General features: G+C 37.6%; 1 protein-coding gene across 1 annotated transcript in view; it reads right to left on the bottom strand.

Annotated features, from left to right (window-relative positions):
- The window catches only part of GALNTL6 (polypeptide N-acetylgalactosaminyltransferase like 6), a gene marked incomplete at both ends in the record, with an annotated part of 424,708 nt that overhangs the window by 48,630 nt on the left and 362,143 nt on the right, over positions 1-13,935 (bottom strand). The window lies entirely within an intron of this gene.

Genomic DNA, 13,935 nt, shown 5'->3' with positions numbered 1-13,935 from the left:
TGGTGGAACTTTCTCATCAGAGAATAGATGTGAAACTGGATATTATGCTATGTGTAGCACTACAGCCCCTAAGGGATACATATCTCCCCAGGAGGCATTTTCTTTCTGAATTATTATTGGTGGTTTGTTAGTGGCAATAGAAGCAGATAATACAAACCCTGAAGAATTGGCAAATAAAAATTCCACTATTTGCCACTGATCTAGGATTTGGTAGTAAGCTAGTGCAGATAAGTACTTCAGTAAGCTAGATGTTTATTAACAGGGTATCGAGTTAATGGAATAATGCTCTGCCATATATTTTCTACCTTATCACTTTTTAAAATGCTATCTTTTATCCAAACCAAAATAGCAAACAGACAGCTGGGTAGATTTTGCCACTACTGGGATGACAGAGAATCCCCACAAGCACGAATGTCATAAAACAATCCTCTCATCCACATTCACAGTGATGAAAAACATTACACATATTTCACCTTTCATTTCTAATATGCAATCTAAAACATATATATATATATAAACCTTATCTTACACCTTTTATTAAACTATTCATTCTTATGACTGGGAGTTCTGTTTTTAAGAGATCAATTGTATTTTCCTTTAGAGATTATGTTTTTAAAAGCACACAGTAGCTTTGTGAAACAAAGCTGAAATATTCTAACTGGCAGGGCCATGCTCTGTAACATAGACTGTATGTTAATACATTTCACTTTTATTGACATTGCATATCTCAGATATTGACTGTTCTTTTCACATATGAATAAATTCAATAGACTTTTTATAAGAAACCTTCCCCTGGAGATTCTGACTACTACAATACATTTTCCATTTCTACCAACATATATCTAATTACAAGGTAGCCTTTGTGACTCCAGGTTCTAAATAATCAAAACAAGATGTCCTTTTATAAAGATGGACTTGCATGGTAAATACTAAAACCTTAATCTTTACGGGCAGAAGAAATGAAGTCCCAGAAATCACAGAGGAAATGCAGGTTTTCTGTAATTCTCTTACATTTATTAACTTCCACGAGCATTTCTCTTGACACAGTGAATGGCTTACAGAGATGGCAGTCCCCTCAGGTGAATCAGACTGAAGACCAAAAAAAAGCCCAGAGACTTCAAATAGCAAGACAATTGGCAGATACTTACAAATGATACTTTCCAAGGGTAATACCGAGTAAAGAAGCTCCCTGTTACTTACATAATAGTTCATTACAGTTCTGAACCTTTATTACAGCTAGTGAAACAACCAAGCAAGTGACTGGAATAGCAGCAAACTCATATTTCTTGCATTCACTTAAGAAAAAATATATATCACATTGTGTTGTTTTATTAATTTTTATTCACAGTATGTTCTGACATTCATTGATTTGCAGGAAAAGTGATGAGGAGGACAAAACAGGATGGGTTTCTGGTTTTCAGTGGAGAGGGATGAGCAATAAGCTGTGTGGACCTGACCACTTAGCACAGGATATGTATTCTGCTCCGTGACACAAGCAGCTACTGCTGAGCAGGGCTTAAATTGTCTCCAAAATAGGAAGACAGGAATCCAGTCCTACAATCTTGACAGATATGGAAAGTCCTTATGTAGTCAATAGGATTACTCACACAGATGATAACTGCACTGAGCCCGAAGAGAAGAATTACTGTCTTGTTTAATGGCTTTTACATATGAGTAGAAATGTCAAGTACAAAGCTATGCTTATAGAAGACATTTTTCATGAAACATCCTACTCAGCCACTTAAATAATCAGACTTGAGCTACTGTAGCATAATATTATGTGAATAATTATGCTGGGGAGCTGTAAAAGAATTCTAGTCAAAGACTTCAAGGGACAAGGACTCCCAAAACATCAAAAAAGCTGGAAAGGCTAAGGCTGTTAAATTTTCAAATAGCTGTAAAAACCCTCCACAGGAGAAGTACTCACAAACTCACGGGATAAACAGTACTGCAAGTAGTAGTCAGCTGATCCAAAAATGGCCCAAGATACGTCTATTTTCTCAGCACCGATGGGTGTGCTTGGACAAAAACTGGGTTTGATTTTTCTTAGCACAAATAGTTATTTATCACAAAAAGAAAATGCACTGAGAAGTCAGCCAAATGCTTAACATGAAAAGATAGCATACGGATTTAAAAAGCATACTAGAAAAATCACTACTGTAGCTTAGCTGTAGCCAGTGAAGAATTTTCTGATGTCTCAAAATTTACACGCAGAGGAAAGAAAAGAGATTCATCCATGAATTTTCAAGGTAAGAGGAAAAACGACACGGACTTAAAAGGAGCAAGGATTTGCATTAGAAACAAATGTAGTATATTGCAAATAAATGAATGAACCACATGAGAAGGCTTGGAATCATTACATTGCTAGAGTGATATATACAGTGAACCTAAATAATTCACTAATGTGAAAAGGAACAGGAGCTTTGACAAGAAATGAATGCACCTGGAAACCACCTGTACTAGATGAAGCATTCCAGTTGGTATGCTGACACTCAGACTAGAAGGTGACCAATATATGACACATATTTTGTGTCAAATGTCAGTAGGTGAACACAGTTTTGCATCATCCACTATTCAACATACAGAAAACTTTATATTGTGTATTGATCATTGCTTAGTTGAGATGCTGCTGTGTTCTGGGGCACTTTGAAAAGGACTAAGAGAAGTTACCTACCTGGAACTGCTGAAGTTTGATCAGGGATAGTATTGCACCCGAACAACAGGGTATTACACTACACATCTCCTATACAATCCAGACTTATTAAAGATTGTTGCACTACTGAACAGAAAAGCCTAGCTACATGTCAGCTGGTATCAGGCATCAGTGCAGACCTTGTGGAGCCACAGATGTGACACTACTTCTAAGTAATAAAAAGGTCCAAAACAACTGAAAATTAAAATCTTATATATGTGTGAAGTAAGAGACAGAGATATGGACACTAATGAGAAATAAAGTGGATGCCTAAAAAAATGAAGAAGAGGAGTTGATCAAAAGGCTACAAAGTGAGAGAGGTTAATAAAACAAATGACAAAGTGTGAGCTGAAAGGCTGCTTCAGCTGACAAACTGAAAGACAATTTTTATATTGTGAATAGAGAAACATGATGTAACTGGGATGAATGCAGGTAAGACTGACATCACTAAATTTTTCAAGAAAGAATTTAAAAGGAGGAACTTTTATATGCTTAACTGTTTAAATAAATATGTTAAAATGATTTTTAAATGATTTTAAAATACACTGAGTTTTTTACATTGAATATTTCTGTACATCACTGTCTCCTTGTGTTTTATTGACATCTATTTTAACAAGGCGGTTACGAAACTTCTCCCCTAATTTGATGACTTTGTGCCCAACTTCTAACATGATCACATAGGTTTTGCAAAATACTGTATCTCCAGTGCCCATGGCATATTTTTGAGTGTCTAGGAACAGTATCTTAAAATATGTGGCAGGCCAATTGTCTACAGAAGGGGTATGTCTTTCAGTTGACTTGCTCCCCAGAAATACTGCCTCAGCAGTTTATTCATTGCATATTCAAAGCTGTCATCACAGTACACTGCAAGCTACCAGCTGTTCTTTTTCTTATGATGTATGGAAGTCTGAAGTCCTGAATATTTATGGTAAGATATGACAACAATTTCACAGAATAAATGGAGGGTAGCATTTGTGTTGCTGTATTCAGCTGTGCAGACACTATTGTATAATCCCATTGTCACTGTTAAGTAGATTGAATATTATGATAATTTTCCTTCCCCTATATCTTTCCAAATCTATCATATAATGATAGATTTAACACAAGTGCAAACTGTCCCATCTTACCTACAATGAATACCTGCATGTATGTATGTCTGTTTCATACCTATCTACTCAGTGACACCCCATAAACTACTTTACAGATGATAATTCATTTATAAGACAGATGTCTTACAAATGAGAGATCTTCCAAAGCCACGTAGACATAGGCCTGGATCAGCTACTCTGGGTGGCCCTGCTGAAGCAGAGGTTGGAGCAGAGTCACCCAAAGATCTTGCCAACTTCAACTGTTCTGTTATTCTAGGAAGGAACTATATTGTACAGAATGGAGATTAAGACTAATTTAGTTTGACTCATACTTTTGTAGCCTGCATCCCCACATAACCAACAGTTGGTACAAAAAAAGTGCAACAAATGCTTCTTTCTGAGGCCAAATGCTGCAAATTTCCTATGACCAGGAATTGAAAAAATTGTTAAAAATATTCATTCTCATGTAGTGAATTTTGTTGGAGATTATGAAAGTGTTACCCAATCATCAAGCAGTTTCATTACACGTAACTTTTTAAAGTGGCATTACAGTCACTTCATAGAATCATGAATGTTGGAAGAGACCACAAAGCTCATCCAGTCCAACCACCGTGCCCACTAATCATGTCCCTCAATGCCACATCCACTTCATTCACTTTAAGCTTAAAAATATAAACAATGTTCAGATATTTAAGCAAATATTTTTACAAGTAATAAAAAAAAAAAAGGCACCAGACTTAGTTTTTATATAACCTATCACCTCAAGCTGTATTCAAAAATATAATTGACCTGAAATGCGTAACAGCCAATTTGTATTACTTAAAATTAACTCACCAGATCCTATGCAATTACATTTTTCAGGTAGTCATTTTGAGGGAGGTTTATATTGAGATAAAGCTCCATTCTTCTCCAAGAAATAGTCAAAAAGTCAGCTGTAGAAATTCAGCCACAAACAAAGTTCTAAAAGCACTTGAAGCTCCATTTATAAAAGTTTGCAATGTGATTTAATCACATAGCTCCTTTGAATATTTTGCATATTTTACTTAGCATATTGCTAAACTTCATTGACAAATCATACTGTAAAAGAGTGATGAACCTTCATATGGGTAATGATGCTGAGGTCCATTTAGGCTTCCTTCCCATATCTAGAAAATTAATGAAGCTGTGGAAGAGCTGGGACAGTTCCGTAGAGATGGAAGACTCAGAAAAGAAGAGCTCCCCCTCTCTCATAATTACCTCTCATAATCCAAAGGAAATCTATCTGAATTATTGCTACAGTAATCAAACTAAGGAGGTTGGCCTGCAAAAATTATCATGCTGAAACATGAAAATGAAAGGTTCTGGAAATGGTCTACAGGCAAAGGTGATCAGAAGGATAAAACTGACAAGGAAAAGAAGAGTTGGAATACTTTGCTTCAAGCTGTACTGAAGAAATGAGTCCAGTGCACAAACACTCATACATTTTGGGAAGGAGAGCTGAGAGCAACACCTCTGCTGAGCCGTGTTCTTGTCACCAGGGGACAGAGATCCTGGACACATGCAGCTAAACTGCAGCAAAAACCATTAAATGTAAACATAAAGGTACACCTAAGGGAAAATATTACCAGCTGTCCCTAAAATATGGACTTACATTAGCCCTCTTGGCTTTTTGTAAAATTCAGGTTTGAGCTATGTCTAAAAAGATACATGTATATGTATATGCATATATATGTATCTTTTAAAGAATATACTCCTTCTCAGTTTGCCAGGACAAAAAGCCAGTACACAACATTCTGCATTTAAAGTTAATTCAATGTCAAAATTCAAACAGGTAAGTAATGTTTTGCACAGCCTAACAAATTTGCAAGTGTAGGAAGTCACCCTGCTCCTGTTTTTTGTGAAAATCCATTTGTTTCGATTACAAAGGCCCGTGCCATTCAGCTGAAGGCACAGTGAATCTCCTACTAACATCTATTTTCTTTTACATCATTATGAAATGCGAGGCTGGTATTTTAATGCCAATACCACTATTCCAAACTGGTTCTACATCTAAACAGGAAAAAAACTGTACATGCTAACAAAGAAATCTGTGTCTAAGGAAGGGAATACTCAGGTAAACTAACAACTCATTTGAGACAAAACTTCTGTTTTCAAGGAAAGAACAAAGCCAGCAGCATATCTGTGGGTCATCTCTCCCGGTTGTACAGCAGCTCCATCACTGCCTCCCAAACATTAGCAATAACAACAGTTCATTGAATTCCATCGCTACCTTCAAGGATGTTCTCTCAGAATATATGGGGGCAGTAGCTCAATGGAATTACTATGCAATTACAGTGCTATCCTTTTCTCTTTAAATGTAGAGGTATAAGCCAAAAAACTACCTTCCTTTACCAGGCTTACTTCTGCTTTATTTATTTACATACTGCCGTATAGCATCATAAGTAAAATTCAGGGGGAAATTTTTAACTTTATTAAAAATGATTCCTCTTTAAAACATATCCACTGGCCCAAATGTAGGTTCTCTGATACTTTTTTTTAATTCCCAATATAGCACTTGAATTCAGACCTTTTCTTCCTATGTCTTCCCTACAGACATTTCTAGCTAAATAATGATAACAAATCTCACTGGTTAGCACTCTGCTTTTAAATGTTGGAGATGATTTGATTAAGCTTTTCTGTTTACTGTATCCCTGTGGCTCCAATTTCTATAACTCTAAAAAATTCTGTTTCTATTGCAGATTAAAGAAAATTGAAAGACGCCACAGCTTGCAAAGCTAGTTTTGCATACAATGAATAAAATTGACTTCACAGCTGGGGATTACAAACTGTTCTTTTTGCACTTTCCCCACCTTCCAGAACAACCTCAAAAGCAGACTAGGACATCTGGGCAATGCAGGGTGCCAGCAGCACTGCTCACAGCAGCATCCGCTCTGTAGGCAGGACCATCAGGGCTGTGCCCATCTGGCCTATGACACCTTCTCTGCCATCAGTACTACAGCTGCTTCGGACTTTTTATGGTCGGCAAGTGAGAAAAAGAGTTAACTCTATTGACAATGATAGATGCCACTGTATAGCACTGCAAGCATATTCACAACACTTGGAAAACTTTGAAAAAGACAAAAAAGGCAGACAAATTTTCCTAAATTGCAAATGAAAAAGAAGCCTTTTTTTTTAACGGCTTTCCTGCAGTAATCCAGGCTGAAGTTTTGACAATGAAATGCTTCAGATGGGCACATAAGGAATTACTAAAGTGCTACAAGGAAATGGCAACAAAGGTTTCAGTGCATTACCTTTTTTTGTTCACCCCCCTGCTCCCATACCAGAATACACCAAACAATTAGTGAGGGTCATTTCCAGAATATTTCTAAGTTGTAAAGAAGCATAGTTCCAATAACCCACCCCAATTCCTTGGCAAAATTTTTAAAGTACCTCTGATTCCCACATGGATGGAACCAGCTGTTCTCCAGGGTTCCACAAACTGCTCATGATCATCCTGACACAAGCAGACAGAGCCCTCACACTTTGCTAAGGGGATGAGATACACAGTTATGATTTGGCCTGTGATCCGCTACAGAACAGGGTATGTGGCTAAATACTATTGCTTTGATTCAGCCCTTCAGAAGTACTGTCAGCAACTGCCCTACTCTACCCTTGCACATGCACACTGCTTCAAACTCAGGCAGGGAATGGGGACAAAAGGCAGTTGTAATACTTCATTTATATCTTTAGTGGTTAACGCAGAAGCCTGAAACGATTGCACAGTGTTACAAAAGAAGACAGGAGCACGCGCAGCCTCATGCCATTGCTTTGAAAGTAGGCCACAAATTTGCTACTGGTCAACATCTTCAAGAACATTCTCATTATGCTACAAGAAGGCATCAAAAACAACCACCAAAAATCAAATGCCTGAAGAGGCAAGTATGCAGCCAAAGAAATGCTGAGATTCTGGAAATGGATTCCAAAATGTGTCCTTGTTAATTATTAAGGATCCGTAATTTGCTATGTTACACTACCAGGGAAGGTAATGGGGATGCATGGGGATTTAACTAAGTTGTATTTTTCTCTGTCTGCACCAGAGACACAACAATATTCTCTTGTAAAATCCATGAAAAAGTGAAAGTTTTTCAGAAAAACACTGGAAGCCACTTCACAGTAAGGGATGGAGGAACTGAAAGCTGACGAGGTTGAGCACTTCACTGTCCCCCAACAGCATATGCTTTAATTTGATGTTGTAATAATGGACAGGTAGGGCTGTAGAAACTCAGGGAAATGAATCTTCTTGTGTTATCAGCATAATAAATCACAATAAAAAAAAAATCTCTATTTGATAATAAAAATAAAATGAAAGTCTTGTCTAGGGATAGCTCTCCACACTTGCATAAGCTCATTCACTCTATATTAAAAGTGCACGGAAATGTGCCTAGCAACAAAGAGACAGAGAGAATATCTACACTGTAATCTAAAGGAGATTAATATTTTTGAGGTTTTCAACGGTTAGGAATTGCAGAAGACAACCAATAGCTTTTCTGTTTCCTCACAGAGAGTGATATCTAGTGTTCTGCTTTCAGGATTTGGATATGAATTGGTTGTTTTCAAAAGTAATGTTAGAGTACAGTTTTCATTAACTGCTAGTAAAATATTCTGATGGTGAGAGTTGTTGATTGGTACTGTAAATGCTCACTTCTGTTAGAAACTCTTTCAGCTATGTGAACATTTTAATATACAGCTGAGAGGAAAATATTCTCAAAATATGTTTTTCTTTTCCTATAAATAAATACATATGTGCCACAAGTACAATTATTACCCTATTTACTGATAAATGGTCACATCTATAGGTGAGCAACTAGAAATCTCTACCACTGAGTACATGATTCAGCTTCCAAGCAATGTCTTGTATATCTGCAGTTGGCTCTTTGGATGGTTTAAGTGTTTGCACAACATACTACCAGTGAAATTATGCTGCGGTGCATGAGCTCTAACCCTGAAGGCAAATAATGAATGTTCCACAGAGCTATGATAATTTGTACAGGCTCTGGTGCAAACCATTCTTACAAAGCACATTGGTCTCGGGGCTAGAAATGGGAATTCTGATGTACAAACACAAGAGCACCTCCAAAAACAATTCTTCCTAGTTTATTCTGTTGGCACAGCAGTAGAGGTTGAACCTTCCCACCAATACCTCATTTCATGTTGTTGCCATGTGACAGATGGCAGCAGAGGGGCAGCCTGACAGGATGGCATTGGACATGGAAGTGCGTATGAAGCGAAGGTGTGTCACTGAATTCCTCCATGTGGAAAAAATGGCACCCAACATTCACTGATGCTTGCTCAGTGTTTATGGAGACCAAACAGTGGATATAAGCACAGTGATGTGGTGGGTCGTGTCTTTTAGCTGTGGTGACAATGATGTGAAAGAAAAGTCATGTTTGGGATGGCCATGCAGATTTTTACACATGTAGCTCTTATTCATTGCTGGTGAAAATGTATAACTAATTACCATGAAGAAAAAGAGTGTTTTGTAGATGAGAATTTGCTTTATCAAACAGTGTTATTGTGTTTGTATATGTTGTTGTTTCCATGGGAATAAATAGGCGGCATTACTTTTGGAGTGATGTACATTCAGGGATAAAATAAGTTACATGTTTATTTTAAGAAACATTTGTACAGTTGGAAAAAGTTGAGGTGATCAGTCATTCTGACTCATTTCCAAAAATCTTCATGTGCAAGACCTATCATTTCAGACTTAAATTTTCTAATTTAAGTTAAACAAAAGTCATAACAAATCCTGAACTGGCAACAGGACAAGCTGGACAGTAGTGATGACTCTTGCAACTAACCTACAAAGGCTCTAGTGTCAAGACTTCACAGAAAAAAGAAAACAGAAAAACAGAAAAAGCAAATCCTTAATAACAAAGTAATCAGATTAATCTCTTGTTACCTATGGCAGTTACCAGCACCAGGGAAGCTGTAGTTTCATCTCATCTCCTCCATCACAGCACACCGAGATAGTTGTCTCTGCGCTGTCTGGATGGTTACTGACAGGTAGTCTCGCTGGACAGATGATATTCAAAGGATGGAGTTGGTAATACTGTGATTATTTTACAGACTACACAAAGAGTGTTCAGAACATCTCATCCAACAAGTTTTTAGCTCTGCATGGAAATACTTCAAAAGCAGATTGAAAGAGGGCTGCTACTGTTACTTGAAGGCCCTCAGTTCACAATGAATAGTTTCACTGTTCGCCAGCTTCATGTTCCCAAATAACAAAGCTGCTCTTGAAAGTGTGAACTGAATCATGGTAGACAAAAGTGATTTTATAACCCACCCCAGCGCCAACATACAGATGGGCTTCACACTTCACATCGTCTATTTCCCCTAGAGTCAAACTGCTTAATCTGACCAAGAACTTTTCAACACAGGAGTTCACTTTAACCCTGCAGGCACTTAAATCACCTTAGTTTGCACTGCTCAGCAGTCTGCTTCTGAACTTTGAGATTACAGTGAGAGATTCAATGAAAATAGCCAGGGTCAATGCTGATTATATGAACTAAATAAAGCTGTATGTTTCCAAAGGATGCAAGTGATGTTTGTGCCCACGATGTCATTATAACTTCCTTTTTTTTCAGGCTCTCAATCTCAGCACCAGATTACATTCCCTCCACATAAGGCAGTCCTTCCTTTGCTTTCTACAGCAAAAATATTCACCAACTGCCAGCTAAACAGAAATGGGAATTGGGATGATCTGAGTTCTTTGCCAATGAGTACATTTTCAAACAACTCATCTCCAGCTAAGCTAGCAGAAGAGAAGAGCCTATGGGAGGTGTGGGGAAGAACAGTAATTAGGTCTGCCAAACATTTGTTTTCCTACTCTTGAGAAAATGTTTTTCTGAAAACTTTATACAACAACTCATAACCAAACTTCATACGCACAGTAAATTGTTGGCTGTCATTATCAGTAACAAGAGAGAAGAATTATAGTTGCAAAGCAGCTGCTGTAGCATTCAACCATTCTGTTGGCAAGAAAATAAAACTAATGAAAGATTTAAAGGAAAAACATTATGCATGAGGCTTCTCAGACACAATTAAATACAAATTGCAGCACAAGTAAGTATTATAAAACACGGAATTGCAGGTCAAAGACTGAAATTACTAACGTTGACAGAATCTCTTTTATAGCTTTCCTTCTGAAACTATATGCAGGATGCTGTTCAATAAATAAAGATAAAATGAAACAGAACACCGCAAATATTTTCCCCTCATGACTACACTTTAAAAGCAGAATTATGCCTCCCCTGTAATTACAGAAGCTACTATTCCATTAACAAATAATATTAGGAGTGAGTGGGAAAGCAAACAAGCCAAAGGGAAAAAATCTGCTTCCATGTATTGTTAAAAGAACTCCCTTCATTCACAATTGTGTTTACTGATGAAGCCTAATGCCTCAGAGGAAAAAGAAAAGCAATACAGTCAAAACTAAGCTGTGTTTTGGGGTCAGGTGAAGTGGAGTTCTGACAGCATCCTCCAATCACTTGTGGATGTAACTATTCATGGAGGCCAAGACCTGATCTGTTTGGAAGATATAATTTCTTGATAATGAGTAATAGTAAGAAAGAAAGACTAAGTACATTTCCTCAGAAAAAAAAAAAAAAAAAGACTTTCGCAGAGGTCAGCATTCTGCCTATGTTGCCTCTCTTTTTGGAGTGCAGGCAGCAGCTTCAAGCAAACCTGGCACAGCATGCACTGGATTAGTGGTTTTCTTCCCTCATGCATCATTCTGTACTGACAGCCTCTAGATACCATTCCATTAATCTAGGGGTTGTACATACATCTGCATTTTCAAGGGGAAAGCACAGTGTAGTCCATCTTCCTATGCAAAACGATCTTACAGAAAAGAAATTCACCTTGAGACTTGATTTTACTTCCTGAGGAATGTACAAAATCAAAACGCATCAAGGCAAGAGGGGTACTGCCTTTTTGGTGCTCAATTTTTAAAGGAGACTGCAGTAGAACACAGATCCACACCAGTGCCATCTGCAGTAACAGCTGTGAAGAAAATTATGAATTGGTGAATTTTCCTATTTTTGCTTCTGTAACATAACGAACTCTGGAAGTACAAAGAAGATGCCAGCCAAAGATCCACATACACAGTCCTGGTAGCTCCTCAAGATCAACACATTATTCACTGTGCACTAACAATAAAGTTGTAAAACTCCAAGTGACTAATATCAGCATCCACAGATTCCTGTTGACATAAGCAATGGTGTCCACATGATAAATACGATGCAACCAAGCCTATATTCCTACAGTAGATTTTCATATCTCTGAGGAATAATGAAGCTCACTCCACTGTCAAGATCCATTCAATGTGCAAACATATTTCATTATCAAGACAAAAGACAACAACCATATATTCAGAAAGAAATATGTACCACATTGACAGAGTGTGAAGTAATAAAAAGCTCTTCCTTCACAGAAAGGAATATTATAATCAAGAACTTTTTTTTGCATGTAGAACTTTCATTTTAGTTTTGTAACTACAGAGTTTCATTGATGAAGCATAACTAATTTGCACTCTAAGAGGAGATTAATGTAAGATCATTTTAATATATTTTCTTACAAGAAGTCATCACACAATTTACTGCTGAAGTAACAAAAAAGGAGGATAATCCATTCTCAGAAAGTCCATGGCTTGTCTGCGGTACAAATCATCATTTAAAAAACAATTCTTCCAAAGGTATTTTTTTAGAAATTGACACCTGTGGAGGTCTTTCCTCAGCCACTACACTTCTACCTGGGTCCTCCTCCTACAGCATCAATGCAATGAGGCATCCTAGATTCACACTGGCCTAGTTAATTGCTGAGAACACCTTATTTTAAGAAGCATTGTTTGTAAAAGATACCAAACAAAATGCTTTCCAGGCTACTACGCAGAAAGTTATATTTAAAATATCCCTTGAAATACGATTTCACACGTGCCTCAGGTTTGAATATACTCTGAATTTTTGCTCAAATTACTTTTTAGTACGTAACACTATACATTTAAAATAGCACTTTTTAAAGTTCAACACTTCCTGTTATTTAAAGCCTTGCAAGTTTTCATTATTATGTTATTTATATTCTTCACAAACACATAAATGAAGTACTTCAGTGAATTAAGAATGCTTCTCCCTATGTCTCAGTTACTAAATTCAGCTCAGTGATGATGGTCAGTAAACCACTAACCACTCCTCTTCCAGGAAAATGCAGCTTTTGTATCAAAACAAACAATTGTGCAGGAGAACCGTTTTCGCTGTTAAATAAACCATTGTCTCAGAGCAATATTTAAACTTCTACAGGTGAGGGCATTATGGACACTTTACGTATATGCCAGCACATCAAACTTTTTTCAGGCTACTCCTATAACTTAAACCACCACTCCTTTAATTTTATATAGCACTTCTTAAAACATTAAGTGTTGAAGAAACAAATGTTCCTGACAGTGCAGAAGTGAACTGACTGCTTCACACAATGCCTTTGCTTGATGCCAAATACTGTGAATATACATTAGCAATAATACTACAACTGTAGCGTTGGACTGTAGTGGACTATTTAGTAATTTTTCTGATTTTCGATCCATGTTCGAAGAGTGTCTTATTTGCTTTAGACTGGATATAAAGAAGAAGTTTTCTGCAGAGAGGTTGTTGATGCACTGACACAGGTTGCCCAGAGAGGCGGTGGATGCCCCATCCTTGGTGACACATTCAAGATCAGGCTGGACAGGGCACTGAGCAACCTGACTGAGTTGTGGGTGCCCCTGTTCACTGCAAGGGAATTAAGATTAGATGATCTGTAAGGATCCCTTCCAACTCAAACAACTCTATGCTTCTGTGAATCTCTCCAGTTCAGGAAGGAGGTCAGGAAGCTGCAGCTACTCGACCTCCATCTCAGAGAACTTTTCCCTGGCACATGTCTTCTGCTTGTCATTGCTACTATCAGAGTGCTAATCCTGTCTTCAGGGCAGGAAAGCAAGGCCTCAAGGAGTACTCAGAATGATGGCATTGAGCACTTCCCTTGGAGAACAGTGGATTGGCCCTGAAGCCAACTCTGACATCACTCACGCAGGCAACAAATAGGGCCAGACGGTTCATTTGGCTTTCAACCTCCAGGATGTTCTACTCAGTAATCAAGCTTACTTCT

Source organism: Tetrao urogallus (assembly GCF_951394365.1).
Source record: "Tetrao urogallus genome assembly, chromosome: 4".
NCBI classification, from domain to species: domain Eukaryota; kingdom Metazoa; phylum Chordata; class Aves; order Galliformes; family Phasianidae; genus Tetrao; species Tetrao urogallus.
Note: the sequence above shows the minus strand (reverse complement) of the source record. Positions and strands in the feature narration are given on the sequence as shown.